The 14,751-nt window shown below is 43.3% G+C and overlaps 1 protein-coding gene across 21 annotated transcripts in view; it reads left to right on the plus strand.

Moving 5' to 3' along the window:
• Positions 1 to 14,751, plus strand: part of Plcb4 (phospholipase C, beta 4) — a 369,409-nt gene that overhangs the window by 270,548 nt on the left and 84,110 nt on the right. The window lies entirely within an intron of this gene.

Genomic DNA, 14,751 nt, shown 5'->3' on the forward strand with positions numbered 1-14,751 from the left:
CCCCAGTCAGTGCGCCGTGCGCCAGGCTCAAGCTCAGTCCTCATTCAGTGTTTCTACAAATAAATCTGCCATTTTATAGCAACTCGAATTTTCCTTTGATTACAGAAATAAGCTCTTATTGTGAGGTTCGAAATGCAGAGATTGGAGCTGAGTTCGGGCAATTTCCATCCCACTCATTATACTTTCTTCAGGTTGTAAATACTTGGCGAGGTTTGTAAATTATACTTTGTGACTAAGCTACCAAACAAGCACTTGGCTAAATATTGCCCAAATCACATTATGAAAAGCAGTAAGCGGTGTTCTTTTTGGGGGTAGAAAAATGATAGTAGGGTGTGTGATTTATTGCAGGCAATAAAATACCGTTTTAAGAAACCGAGTTGACTGTTAGAGGTATTTGGCTTGCCCTTGGATTATGTTGACTAACTACAGAGGTTGCTGGAGAAGGAAGGGATTTACTTTTTGTTTTACTGGGAAAACAAAAGCAGGCTCTCACTTCCTTCTGTTGGCTCTGCTAACATCCTCCATAACCTCAAAGACCTCAGTGTAGTTCCTGTGTGAATGTTCAAGCACTGAGGAGCTTGAAGGAGTCAGACTCAGCTTTAGCCAGGGTCTTCGAAAAATGCTGATTCTCAGACGCCCTCCTTGCCTAATAATGAGAAACTTTATTGAGTCTAGGAAAGTCTTAACAGACTTCCCGGCATTCTGGCAGTTGGAGTTTGAAACGAATTGGAATACTATGCAAGTAGATTTAAACCCCAAGTCACCAATTTTCAAGCTCTCACAGTGAAAAGCAGTCTACAGCATACAAGTAGACAAATGGAACTCCCTTCTCTATCAGCTTGCACATGAATTCACCAAGGCAGAACAAGAAAAGGCATCTGGGGGTAAATTGGCATCTGTGACTCTAGAGAGCTCTCACTTGCTTTCGCAGCACCCCATGTTAAAAGTCTTTCATAAGGTAGTTTTTGTTAGTTTGGGTATGGTATGCCCAGGGTCTATTGTGTATTCTTGGAAAATGTTCTACCACTGAACGATACCCCAGAACATTACAGTGCTGCTTTGTATGGTTTCATATGGTTACAGAGTATAGACTAGTGGCTCCCAAAGCTCTAGAAGCTCCCACAGGGCTTCTAAGTCATGTCCAGCCCCAGCCCCAGCCCCAGCCCCAGCCCCAGCCCCAGCCCCAGCCCCAGCCCCAGCCTCAGCCCTTCTGAATCAGAGGGCCATGTTCTAGTGTTCTGATTTGCTCTCCAGATGATTGTGCTGCCACTGGAAAGTGTGGCTATAGGATTACAGTCCATCAGTAACTTTAATATCCCACCATCCTAGATCTAGGAGAAGGGGCATTCATCTACTGGTGGGCTGTGCTTCCTGCCTTCTTAAGCAGCTTGCTCGTGAATCTCTCCCTACCCCTCAATATTCACTAAGTCTCTTCACTACATTGTCTCATAGTGAGGCTCAAACCTAACAAGCATAGAGGGTGTGTGTATATGTGCCAACATCTCTCTCTCTCTCTCTCTCTCTCTCTCTCTCTCTCTCTCTGTGTGTGTGTGTGTGTGTGTGTGTGTGTCTGTGTCTGTGTCTGTGTGAGGAAGGGTGTGTGTATGGGGTGTGTATGTATGTGTGTCTGTTAGGGGAAGGGGTGTGTGCATCTGTGAGGGAAGGGTATATGTATATGTGTGTCTCAGGTGCAGAGGATGTGGGAGGAATCTCTGTGTGTGTGCACGAACACACGTGCATGCATGCTAACAGCTGGCATTTTCATGCCATAGCCTTAGATCCAGGGAGAAAACTGGAATGAGAATTTTGTGTTTCTCAGTTTGGCAAGGATGGTAGGTAGCTTTGAGTGCCAAGCCACGTTGCATACTGAAGAGTCCATGGAGGTGCTCAAAGGTCCTGACTTGTGCTCAGCAAACAATAACATGGATGTTTTAGCTTCTCAGGAGATTATTGTATTTAATAAGACCCTGGGGGTCAAAGTATGGCCAGGCAGGTCTCAGTAGGTCCTGTCACCGAGGAGCCAGTCTCAAAGACACTGAGGCAAAAATGCTCATGGGGCCAAGATGCTCACGTTCTTCAAGTGGACACTAAGGTATGAGTGGTCCCATGGGAGAGCATGAAAAACTCAGTGCTTCTCCACCTCACATGAGCTGTATACAGGGACAAAGATTTGTGAGGCATGAGAATGTTGAGTCCAGATTTGTCCCTGGTTACCACTAGAGAAAAGAGGTTGCCCTGAATCAATAAATGCGATATAATTTTCCTCGTACCCTCAGTAAGTATAGTTTTTACAAGGGAAGCAATCTTTTCATTGGCTAATCAAATGACAGGCAAAATGAAATAAAAATGGTCCCTGGGTTAACAGGTTTACTATAATTCAGAGCTAGAGAAATAGAATAAGAAAAATCAGGCAAAAAGCATATATGAAAATACAGACAGAAGTAAAGGGAAATTGTTTACTGCAACAACACACCAGTAACGAAGCAAACACTGTCCAGAGAGGGAGCTGTCCAAATGCTGGGAGACCCGGCCCTTTGAGTAACATTTGGACAGGCCCAGAAAGCTGGCTTCCGTGTTGTCAGAGTGAAGGAAAGGACTTGTTATTCAGATGGACTATCACAAAAATAGTCCAAGAGTGGCTTCAGTTGGAGCTGTGTGTCAGATGGCAGTCTAAAGGCACCCAGTGTCCCTAAATTGTGTTATCTCAACTTGCAGTTATCAGTTGTTATCAGTTGTGAGGGATGAGTCCTGTACACCAACTCTCATTTAAATATCATCATGGAGTTGCTGCTGCTGGCTGTCAGTCAATCTGTGGTGATATTGGCCTAGTCTCCTGTCTTAGGTATATTTTATGTTATTAGCTCAAAGTGGAGTTACACCCCGTTCCGCATAAGAAGTGCAGAAGAATACAGTCAAACAAACCCAGAAGTCTCTCAAAATGAGTTTTCCAGTTCCTGCGTCATCTCTTAAAGTTACTATGGAATTTGCTTTCCATAACACTGTTTCAATGAGCAAATTGAGTGTTCTTTATTACGCTTTAGTGTTGTATAATCACCACCGCCACCATATAGTTCTATAACATTTTCATCATCTGGAAAGGAAGCCCATTCTGCCCCCACCACCCTTGCCTGCAGCCCGAGTGCACCCTTTTATCAGTTGGCCTCCTGTTGTTTATCAGCGTAATGTGTCACAGTCTATCACTGGAAGTTTCAGTACATTCACGTGCTGGTCTTTAAAACATGGTCTTGGACGTCAATGTCACCAAGTCCCTGTGACCACTGAGGTAGGCTTTCTTGGAGTTTTAGCTCCTTTTTCTTTAGAAAATGTCCAGCATCCAGAGCACTTCCCTTTAAGACACTGTGGTATTTGTGAGGGCCATACTGTTCCTCGCTGGTGCCCTCCCACCATTGTATTTCCAGAATTTACTAGTTGAGGAACAATAAGGTCCTTCCCAGAGCACTTATTTTGCCTCAATTTTCATTTATCAGATGCCTCTAACAGGAGATACAGAATAAGTTAGAATGACTTCCACAGAAGCGTATTGTGAAATTCGAACTTCTCCTTTGGCTCCTGGAAGGAAAAATGTCACTAGCCTTAAATTGTTTCTCCATTTTCAATTGAGCTCCAGTTTTTACTGCTAGCAAAAACAGCCATGGAAAACATATGTGTGTGTGTGTACACATGCACTTGTGTGCATATATATATATATATATATATGCATTTATATAACTGATAGCTCACAAGTACACAGCTATGGGTAAGCCACCTCACGGTAGTTGATAACAGCTCTACTGCCCTGAGCTTTACTATATGGAACATAGTTTAATCATACTTAGGAGTTTGGGAGCACAGCCCTTAGAGCCAGAGAATAAAAGGCTGAGTAATATCTGTTCTTAAACAAAGCATAAAAACTATGGTACAAGAACACATATGGCCCTGGAAGCCAAAAATATACTTTTCAGAAGTTGTGCTGACCCCTAGTAATAAGACAAGCTGAACATCTTTACTTTCATATACGCAAAGAAGTTAGACTCCAGAGAATCAAATAACCCTATTAAAATGGGTTACAGAGCTAAACAAATAATTCTTAGCTGAGGAATATCGAATGGGTGAGAAGTACCTACAGAAATGTTCAACATCCTTAGTCATCAGGGAAATGCAAATCAAAACAACCCTGAGATATCACCACATATCAGTCAGAATGGCTAAGATCAAAACCTCAGGTGACAGCAGATGCTGGCGAGGATGTGGAGAAAGAGGAACACTCCTCCATTGTTGGTGGGATTGCAAGCTGGTACAACCATTCTGGAATCAGTCTGGAGATTCCTCAGAAAATTGGACATTGAACTACCTGAGAACCCAGCTATACCACTCTTGGGCATATACCCAAAAGATGCCCCAACCTATAACAAGGACACATGCTCCACAATGCTCATAGCAGCCTTATTTATAATAGCCAGAAGCTGGAAAGAACCCAGATGCCCTTCAACAGAGGAATGGATACAGAAAGTGTGGTACATTTACGCAATGGAGTACTACTCAGCTATTAAAAACAATGATGTTATAAAATTCATAGGCAAATGGATGGAACTAGAAAATACCATCCTGAGTGAGGTAACCCAGTCACAAAAAACCACACATGGTATGCACTCACTGATAAGTGGATATTAACGCAAAAGCTCAAATTACCCAAGGTACAATCCACAGACCAATGAAGCTCAAGAAGGATTACCAAAGTGTAGATGCTTTAGTTCTTCTTAAAAGGGGAATAAAAATGTTTATAGGCAGAAATATGGAGACAAAGTTTGAAGGAAGTACGGAGACTGAAGCAAAGATCATCCAGAGATTGCCCCATCTCAGGATTCAGTTCATATGCATACAACCACCAAATCCAGACATTGCTGATGCCATGAATGCTTGCTGGCAGGAGCCTGATAATAGCTGTCTCCTGAGAGGCACAGCCAGAGCAGGACAAATACAGAAGTGGACGCTGGAGGCCAACCGTTGAACTGAGAATGGGGTCCCCATTGGAGGAGTTAGAAAAAGTATTGAAGGAGCTGAAGGGGTTTGCAACCCCATAAGAACAGCAATATCAACCAACCAGAGCTCCCCGGGACTAAACCACCATCCAGAGAATACACATGGACAGACCCATAGCTCCAGCTGCATATGTAGCAGAGGATGGCCTTGTTGAGCACCAATGGGAGGAGAGGCTCTTGGTCCTGCCAAGGCTCGACCTCCACCCAGTATAGGGTGATGTCAGGGAAGGGAGGTGGGAAGGGGTAGGTGGATGAGTGGGAAAATACCCTCATAGAAGAAGGGGGAGGGGGAATGGGAAGAGGGTTTATGTACGGGAAACCAGGAAAGGGGATAACATTTGAAATGTAAATAAAAATATACAATTAAAAAAAAACAGAATTCTAAATCTTAAATGCTCCCCATATCTGTAGGATGGGCATGAAAGAGAGATGGGACTGACTGCCTGGTGTCACAGGCAATAGTCACAGTGTAGGTGTGGTAAATATATTGTGAAAATTATCAGGGTGTATAAAGTCTATCTAAAACACAATGAATTATATGTTTAATACATGGACCCATCCCTAAGATATCTCATTCCATAGGTACTGGCTGTTTTTTTTTTGTTGTTGTTGTTGTTAACTTGACACAAGCTTGAGTCATTTTAGTAGAAGGAACCTTAATTTAGAAAAGTCACTCATTACATTGGCCTTCTGGCAAGCCTGTTGTTTCTTGATTGATGATTGCTGTAGGAATGCCAAGCCCACTGGGTGGTACCACCCCTGAGCAACTATGGGAGCAGGTCAGTAATCTGTGTTCCTCCATGGCTTCTGCATCAGTTCCTGCTTCCAGGTTCCCGTCCTGCTTGAGTCCCTATCTTTACTCTCCTCTCAGTATGACAGACTGTTTGTTACCTGGAAATGTATGATGAAATAAACCCTTTCCTGCCCAAGTGGCCATGGTGCATTTTCATAACAATGAAAACGTAATTAAGCCCGTGTATTATCTTATTATGTCATAAATGCACATAATCCAGACATTCCAGTGTGAAGAAATCTCAAACACTTCTAGACCCAAGCATTTTAGGTGTGTGTCAGACACTGTTCAAAATATTATTTAGTGTCACAAAATCACAACTGGATGAACATTAATGATGGTCTTCCTTATCTAAAGATAAGGGCCCGAGAGATGAGCTCGCCTAGGTCACACCATCAGTGACACTGTACGCCCTCGGTGCCAGGCTTGGCTCTAGATCTCAAGTTCTAACCCTGCTGTGCTGCAGCTCACAGCTATGAATTTCTCTTACCAGTATAAAGACAAAAGTGTGAGCAGCCCCTTTACCTGTAACATAAGATGGTTTTCGTGTAGCATTTAAGTGAATAACTTTAGTGAGGTTGGTCTTCGGTGGGATGTATGTGCTTCGAGAAAGCTACCATCTCAACACTGTTGGTCTGTAGCCTAGTCAAGCAAGAGACAGTACCTTCAGAGCTCCTCTCTTCTCATGTGCAGCTCAGCAGAGAGGAGCGTGGGTTTTCTACTTTTGAAAGAGCTTTTTACTTCTGAAACAATACCAAGTGAAATGTTTCAGAAATGCTTCTCTATAGACAGAACAGAGATGTTACAGAGGCTTCATTCAGCCCGACGTTATTACAGCAGTACCCAAACAGTGATGAAGTCTTAGCAATTACTATTTATTGATGCTGTGAACATTCCATCCATTGTCATTGTGCCCTCTAGTCCCTTCTATTGGATGAATTTATGGTAAGAATCTTTCCTTAGAAAACTGAACCTCAGATAACAAGACTCTGTAGTTTATATCACTTCTAACACCTCTTATGTTGATACTCAGAGTTTATAGGTTTCCCTATAGATCTGACTTGTTTGATCTCAATAGGTTGATACTGCTTAGCTGGGTAGAGCCAGAGGACCCCTGAATGATTTTTGGAAGCATAGAAACTGGGCAGGTAACATGATCTGCAGGTCATAATAATACTGACTTTGGACTGAAATAATGCTTGGGCACTCTGGTGACAGGCTTCAATACATACAAACATACATACATACATACATACATACATACATACACACACATACATACATGTTCATGTATGGCTTTGAATTCATTAGATACTTCCCCGTTCTTCATCATGAGGATGCTGTAGAATGAACAGTTGAGACAAATACAGCTCTAACCAAACTGGTGGTTTCTGACATGCGAAGATTGATGCTTTTTGATTTTCTCAAAGTTTTAAAGTTCTTCAAATATTTTAGAGACTCCCACATGAATGCCAATTTGCTGAAATAAACAAGATTACTTCAATTTTTTTTCAACTGCTTTTTGGGCTTTGTAAGAATATAGGTGTACCATGTACTTTGAAGTATTAATAGATGCCATTTATCTATGTCAGGAGGTAAAGGATAAAGCCGCGGTTTTCTTTCTTCTGTTGAATATGTAACAGTCTGTGCACATATGGGGAAAGTAGAGTAAGATTCTATTGATTAAAAAGGACCTATTACAAGATATCTCTGAAATCAGGCTTAGGCAAAGCAAATAAAAAATAAAAAAATGTTGAGTAATGCCAGTGGACATATGGCATCTGAAGTGACACTTGCCTGAGTTATTACCCAGAACAGCACTTTGTCCTCTCTTCTCTAGTGACTATTTAGAGGTCCTTTTTGACCTAACTATCCAGTGTTGTCAAGATTGTTGTCAAGCAAGACTGACAGCCTGTTTTGACCGTCTGAATGACTATGCTATTTGTGGGCAGCAGTATCTAAACAGAGCCCAAGCCTCGCCAGCTCTGTCAAACACAGCCACCCATGTGCCTAGCAGGCAGCCTGCATCCTACCAGGCCCCATTCTCCATGCTCAGAAGGTGATCTAGGAATCCATTCCCCCTTTAACTCTCTCCAGCTTCTCTCTGGAAACAAAACAGGATGAAGAGTATGTGTGGCTTGGAGACTTGCAGGCCATGTCAAGGAAAAGGTCCCAGTCACTCCCTTCCATTCCCCCATCTCTCTTTCCAAACTTGGATACGTTGTGAGAATTTCAGTCATTTCCCAAAGGCCTATGTGATTATGATTGGGCTGTATTACTTCTCTTGAGTTGCAGACAGATCCCTCGTAGTTTCCTGGTCACTGGTCTCTGTAGTTTGCTAGTTGTTAAGGAATCCCACTGTCTGTCTCATGCTTTTTGTGGGCCTTGTCTCAGCTCTGTCAGTATAATCCAACCCTGACATCTTACTCTTTTTACACACGCTTTGTTGGTGGTGACTTTCACGTTTCCTTGCCTGGTTTGTTCTTCCCTTTGACACTATCATCATCTGCCTGTTTGCATGTGGGAGTGCCAACACCTTGGGAGATATGCTGAATGCTGGACTTTATCTATGTGGTAGAGCCAAGAGAAAGTAGTTGACATGACTTATTTTTATTCTACTTTATTTATTTTGATTGTTATTATTAATATATTCTTTGATAATTTCATACCTGAATACAAAGTATTCAGATCATTAGACGGTGTGTCATTTGGTGGCCAGCTACTGTTTTCTCTTAACCTCTACCCTCTACAGTTTCTTAGTTCTTGGACTTGAGTCCTGTGTTGAGGGCGATGATGACATAAGAATTTGAACTGTTTGTTTCTGAAGGAATCCCTTGCTTCTGCACTGGCTCTAGCCTTGGTCTTCAGGGTGCCGACTGCAGTCAGTGACCCAAGTCATAGGCTCGATATTACCACTGTCCCAAGAAGTGCACTGCTATCTGCTTTCTGTACCTGGTGTTCTAGTAGGCCTTCCAGTAAGCCATTATCTTGATTTAGGGCAAAAGCCTCCTTCTGGCAGGAGATGCTCTTACTCCAAAAGGCTTCTCCTAGGCCACCTCCTGCTGCCTAGAAGACCCTAGAAACCAATAGCTCCAGGGGTTCCCTGTCTGTGTTTTATCTTCTCAGTCAAGCTGCCTGTGTCTGCTTGCACAACCTTTGTAATAACTGAAACTCCATAAACTGTTTCAGCAGTGCAGTGGGACATGTGGGTGCTTGAGAAGCTTTGTAAAGAACCAAGGAATGAAGATTTAAAATATAGAAATGTCCCAATTGGCCGAGCTCACTCTGAGAGTAGTTTTTCCTCATTTGGAAGACTTGATTCAAAAGCCAAATGGTTATTATATATAAATTATTCATGAGGAAAATGAATGACAAAATAAGACGGGCCCCCAGTTACTGATGAAGAAGGCACCAGTTTCCTGTTGTAGGCTCATTCTGTAGTGATTACATCTCCTTCTATTGTCTTGTTCTCTCCTTACATAAGGGTACTATTAGTGATTCTTGCATTTAAGTTACCTTCAAAGTTAAAGTGCAAAATAATGGAAACCCACTCATGGGATTACTGATTCTTTTCGTTCAGGATAAGGACCTAGGAGACACTTAAATTATCAGCTGGAAAAACCTGCTCCAAAATTACTCATATATTCACTAGTCTTCCCATCCATGACTGTGAAATACATGAGGAAACAGCCTAAAAGGAGGGTTAATTGTCACAAGGTTTTAGAAGGTTCAATCCTTTGGGTGCATGGCCCCTATGATGGTTAGTGACATAGACTCTAGAACTTGCAAGCTGAACTTCTCAGCATGTCTGGGGAATATTAGCTTGACATTAATTAAAGTAGGGTTCCATCTTAATTGTGGGTGGGACCATTCCATAGTCAGGGGATCCAGGGCTGAATAAAAATAGAGAAAATGAGCTCACTATTAGCAAGCAAGCATTCATTCCCTTCTGCTTCTTGACAGGAGGAATGGGGCCCTCAGTCTCATCCCATTTAGACCTCCCCACCATGATGGAAGATAGTTTGAGTTTTAAGCCAGAATACACTCTTTCTCCCTTAAATTGCTTTCGTCATGGCATTTTGTGACAACAGTAGAGATGTAGTAGCTAAGATGTGTATGCTTGGGCAGAACACCATGGCAGGAGCACATGACAGAGGAAGTTCTTCATCTCATGGTTGACAAGGAACAGGACAAAGATAAACAGAGAAGAGCCCAAGTTAATATGTAGTTCCTTCTGGCTGCTTGGTTCCTACTCTTCTAATTTTCAGGACCTCCCATAAGGCATCACTGGGTTAGAGTAAGCCTCTTTGAAGTAGAGCATGGGTACTCACCAAACACCTCATTTGCTGGTATCTCGATCCTAGTCTTCCCAGTGTCCAGAAATACGAGAACTTTATGTATTTTGTCTACAAGCTACCCAATTATAGCATTTTATTATGGCTTAAATAAAGTAAAACAGAAAACAAACGTAGCTAGACCTTCCTGAATGGGGCAGTGGGAGTCTAGCAAATTGGGAGAAATTATTACTCTTTTAGATGCATCGTGTATTTCAAATGAATATGCAAGACTCACCTGGCTGATCCAGGGGGTATGAGAAGACACCTGAATCTCTATTTCTAACAAGTTCCCTGCTGCCCCTTGGCTAGGAGAGAGAGAGAGAGAGAGAGAGAGAGAGAGAGAGAGAGAGAGACAGAGACAGAGACAGAGACAGAGACACAGAGAGAGACAGAGAGACAGAGAGAGACAGAGACAGAGAGACAGAGAGAGAGAGACAGAGAGAGAGAGAAACACATTGCTGAGGGATGAGGCTGTAGGTCAGTGGCAAAGCCCCCATCTTCCATTTATGGCTCTCTCCCCCCAAATTAAAAAGAAATAGATTTCCGTTCTCCATCTTCTGAGTCCTCATGCCTGTGTACTGAGTCAAGAGGTTGGACATGATCATGATCATTTACATTTAAATAACTTCCAAGTTATCTTGCTGCTGTTCCTGAAAGGAGGGAATGAAAGGAGAGGGAAGGGGAAAGAAGGAAGAAAGGAGGAAGAGAGGGAAACCAGGGATGGGAGGCTCTTAAGGTTTAACCCAGGCTGGCACTCCTGGCTACTTTAACTAGCAAGTCTGTGGGACCCCCACAGTATATAAGGCAGGGACAGAAGAATGAAGTGAAATTCTGTGGGTGGTTTCCTCTGGTGAATAAGGAGGTTTGGGGACTCTAGAAGGAGCTGGACTGGGATCTGGGACATGGAAAAGGGAGGAGGAAGCTAAACCACAGGCTGTCCTGGAGCTTTGTAGATCCATCTCACCTTGAACTTGAGGTAACCACCTTGTAAAATAGTGGCTCTCAACCTGTGTGTCATGACCCTTTTGGGGGTCGAGCAACCCTTTCACAGGATTAAGTAGACAAACACAGACATTTACATTATGATTAATAACAGTTCTGAAGTAGCAACGAAATAATTTTATGGTTGGGGTGGCCACAACATGAGGAACTGTGTTAAAGGACTGCAGCATCAGGAAGGTTGAGAAGCATTGTTTTAAAGGAAAATCGTTGCTGTATCTACTCAGTCTAAATTCTTGTGGGTTTAGTCCAGTTATTGTGTGTTTCTGTATCCTCTGAATGAGGAGGGGTTCTCTTGTTTGTGACTGTTTTCCAGAGTTCTATAGCAGCCAGACGCATAATGAGGAAGGCCCAGACATTTGCCAGGAGCTGGATGCTTGATGTCTGGCTGTCTGCATGAAGAAAATCAGGTCAAGGAGTGATAGAAGCCAGGCCCAGTGTCCCCTCTCCCTCTCCCAAATGCCCAGGAAATCCTACACAAGACTCCTCAAGGATTCCATTTTCCTGAGAAGGGATACAATAGGTCAAGTTAATTTATAACGTATTAGAAAGGATTAAAGAGTAAGAGAATAAAGTGGTTATCAGTGCTAATATGTATATTTAATATGCTCCTGGCTTTGGCTTCAATATTCAGCACAAATAAAATAAATACAACTAAAATATAAAAGAAAGGTGAGACTTTAGTGGGGAAGCCAGGCCTCTCTGTATTCAAGTGCTATTTCCTGTTTTGGTGAAGTTGCCTGGTGCCCCTGCTGTGTGTGTCCACTCAGAACAGCAGGACCAGAAAGTGCCCACTTGGGGCAAGCCCAAGTCCCCACCAAGGCGTATCTGTTGTCCGATGGCTCAGAGATACACCTCGAAGGGTGTCATGCTGCTAAATTATTCAAGTTAATCGACAGCACTTCAAACGGGTTTATCTTAAGTCGCCACATTAAAAACGGTTAATCTGGAAATAATCAGAGAATCAATGGGACTGTACTGACACCTGCTGGCCCCTGAGCTACCTACCGTTTGCAAAGAACCATGAGATGCACTCATGCTCTGTGCTCTGGCCTGAGGGGAACTGGGGCAGATCTGAAAGGCGTTCCTCACTGCACAGGGAGCATGGAATAAGCCATTGGGGGAAAACCTCCCAACATGGGGACCTGCCCCAAGCAAGCTGCTCTGTGACTCTAAGGCCCTTTGCCCACATCACAGCCTCCCTCCCAGTGCTGAGCTAGCCCTGGGGACGGCGGTGGCATTGGCAACGGGTGTGTTCTGTCATGAGTGGTGATATCAAAGGAGGTCACCTTTGCATTCTAATGAACAAGAGTCTTCCCCAATGCTATTTAAAAACCAAAACAGAAAAATAAAAACAAAGCAAAACAAAAGTAAAACAAACAAACAAACAAAAAAAACCCACCTAAATACCTCCCCTCCCCCAGTGTCTGGTGATTATTTCTAGAAACAACTAAAACTGTTGTTTCTCTGTACCGGGCACTCCTCCTGTGCCCTAGGAAACTGTGGACTTTGTTCTGTGTTTTGGAACATATCTCAAACCTTCAGGTTGAGAAAAATACCCACAGTTAATGCCATCCAAATTATTTGTGCTTTTTCTGTCTGCTCCTGGGAAACTGTGGGGCTGTGGTTTGTTAGGCCAGTAACAGGATATTCAATAATCTCCGGGGAGCCAAGTCCATATTTAGCCTGACAGAGGAAGAGAGGTCTGGTAATGAGAAATGAAGCAATTCTTTAAAGCTGCTATTTCGTTTCTTGCTTCTCTCTCTGTACCCAGACCTCACCTGTTTGTTGAAGCCTTTGATGCTATTTGCGGTTCTCAGAAAATGGCCTTTGCTAGCTGCAAAAGGAAAGGTGCCTCTCAGAGTTCTTCAGTCAGAAAGCTGTTAGCAATGTCTGGACCTCTCCAAGGCAATAAAAGCCATTAGCCTCACACCCAACAGGATGGCCCCAGTGAGGATGTAGAAGTTAGCACCCTCAGCCCTGTTGGTAGACTTGCAAGATGACAGAGCTGTCACAGAAAGCAGAACGGCATTTTCTTTAAAAGTTGAAAGCATCCTCATGTGGTCCTGTGGTCCTGCCTGCGGGCATTTATGCAAAATAATTTGTATCAGTTATTTACAGTATCCAGAACGAAGGAGCTCGGGTGTCCATGGAGAGAAGAAATGGATGGATGGGCCGTGGCATGCCCACACAATTGAATTCCACCTTAACAAGGCAGAATTGGACATGTTAAATGAAAACCTTATGCCTAGAGAAGTAAGCCAGTCAGAACATGGTAAATCCTGTGTGATTATTCTTGCTCGAGATACTTAACATAATAGAAAACATAGACCCAGGAAACAAACCAGTGAGGGTCAGAGGGAGAGGCACAGATGGGGTGATGGGTGCAGGACATGCAGGATCAGCTAAAGCCCCTGAGACGGAAACATTTCTGTTCTGTGTGTTTTTACCAAAATTAACATGAGAAGACATCAAATAGCAAGACCCAAACCACGCCGTTATAGAGGTCAGGGTTTTCAGAGATGGAATCTCTTGTCTAATGATTTGAAGCCTGGTGCTATTGGGCCGTGCTGCGTAACAGGAACTTCCGGGATGACAAGGGTGTTTCTCCTGGGCACTCTCAGGACACTGCCTAGAGTTCTCGTCATGGCCTTGGAGCACTGGAATGTCAACTGAGACATCCGATTTTAGCTCCGTTCAATTTGAATTTAAGGAAGCCTAGGATCAACAACAGTGGCGTTCACATTCGTGTTACTTCTTATTCCAAAATCTCTTTCTCCTCTTGGCAGTGGCTACAACCCCAAGGAGGTAAAGAGTGGGCTGGGGAGGAGCCTTAGGTCTGTTTCTTCCCAAGCACCAGTTGGCTGCAAAGCATGTCAACAATGTGCCATTCTTTTATGGCATTCGTTAGCATCAGACCTTAGATCCAGGGCCAGTGTTGGCCTCAGTTCATGGACTAACCTTTTCTAGAAAAATGCCCTTTTACAGACCCAAAGTTCCTTCCCGTCATGCTTAATCTGTCTTCACTTTTCCTTGTAAACCCATGGAGTGATGGTATGAACTGAAGCTGAGGTTCACGTCCTTATACAGAAGTTATGTGCACATATCCCTGCTTGCTCTGGGTACTGGGGCAGCAGGTAAGGAATCTTTTACTTTTTAAGGCCTTGCTGGAAAAGACAAACAGGTAAGCTATGTAAGCAGGCCAGATGGAGTTAGCCGGACACTGCAGTGAGGGGCCTCGTCACGTTTGTCCTCTGAAACGGAAGAGGTAAATGTATCAGCGTGTACTGCACAGCATGGCTTACGAAAGGCTGAGCAAGTAAGATAATAAGGCTTCCATTTAAACAGGCCACAAGTAGGAAGCTTAGCAGGCCAGCCGGTGGGTGGCTTCCCTTAGAGGCAACCCAGTCTTTTATGGCATTGCAGATGCCACATTTAACTTAATGGGAAAAATGAAAGCTGCATATTAAAGAATAAAATACAAGTGTGTAGGATGTAGAAGCCTGTGTGCAGGAGGGCATAGAAGAAGAGTCTGTAGTTTTATTACACAGAGGAGATGGGCTGTCTAATAAAAAAAAAAAAA

The sequence above is a fragment of the Rattus norvegicus genome, chromosome 3 (genome assembly GCF_036323735.1).
Source record: "Rattus norvegicus strain BN/NHsdMcwi chromosome 3, GRCr8, whole genome shotgun sequence".
Classification (NCBI taxonomy): domain Eukaryota; kingdom Metazoa; phylum Chordata; class Mammalia; order Rodentia; family Muridae; genus Rattus; species Rattus norvegicus.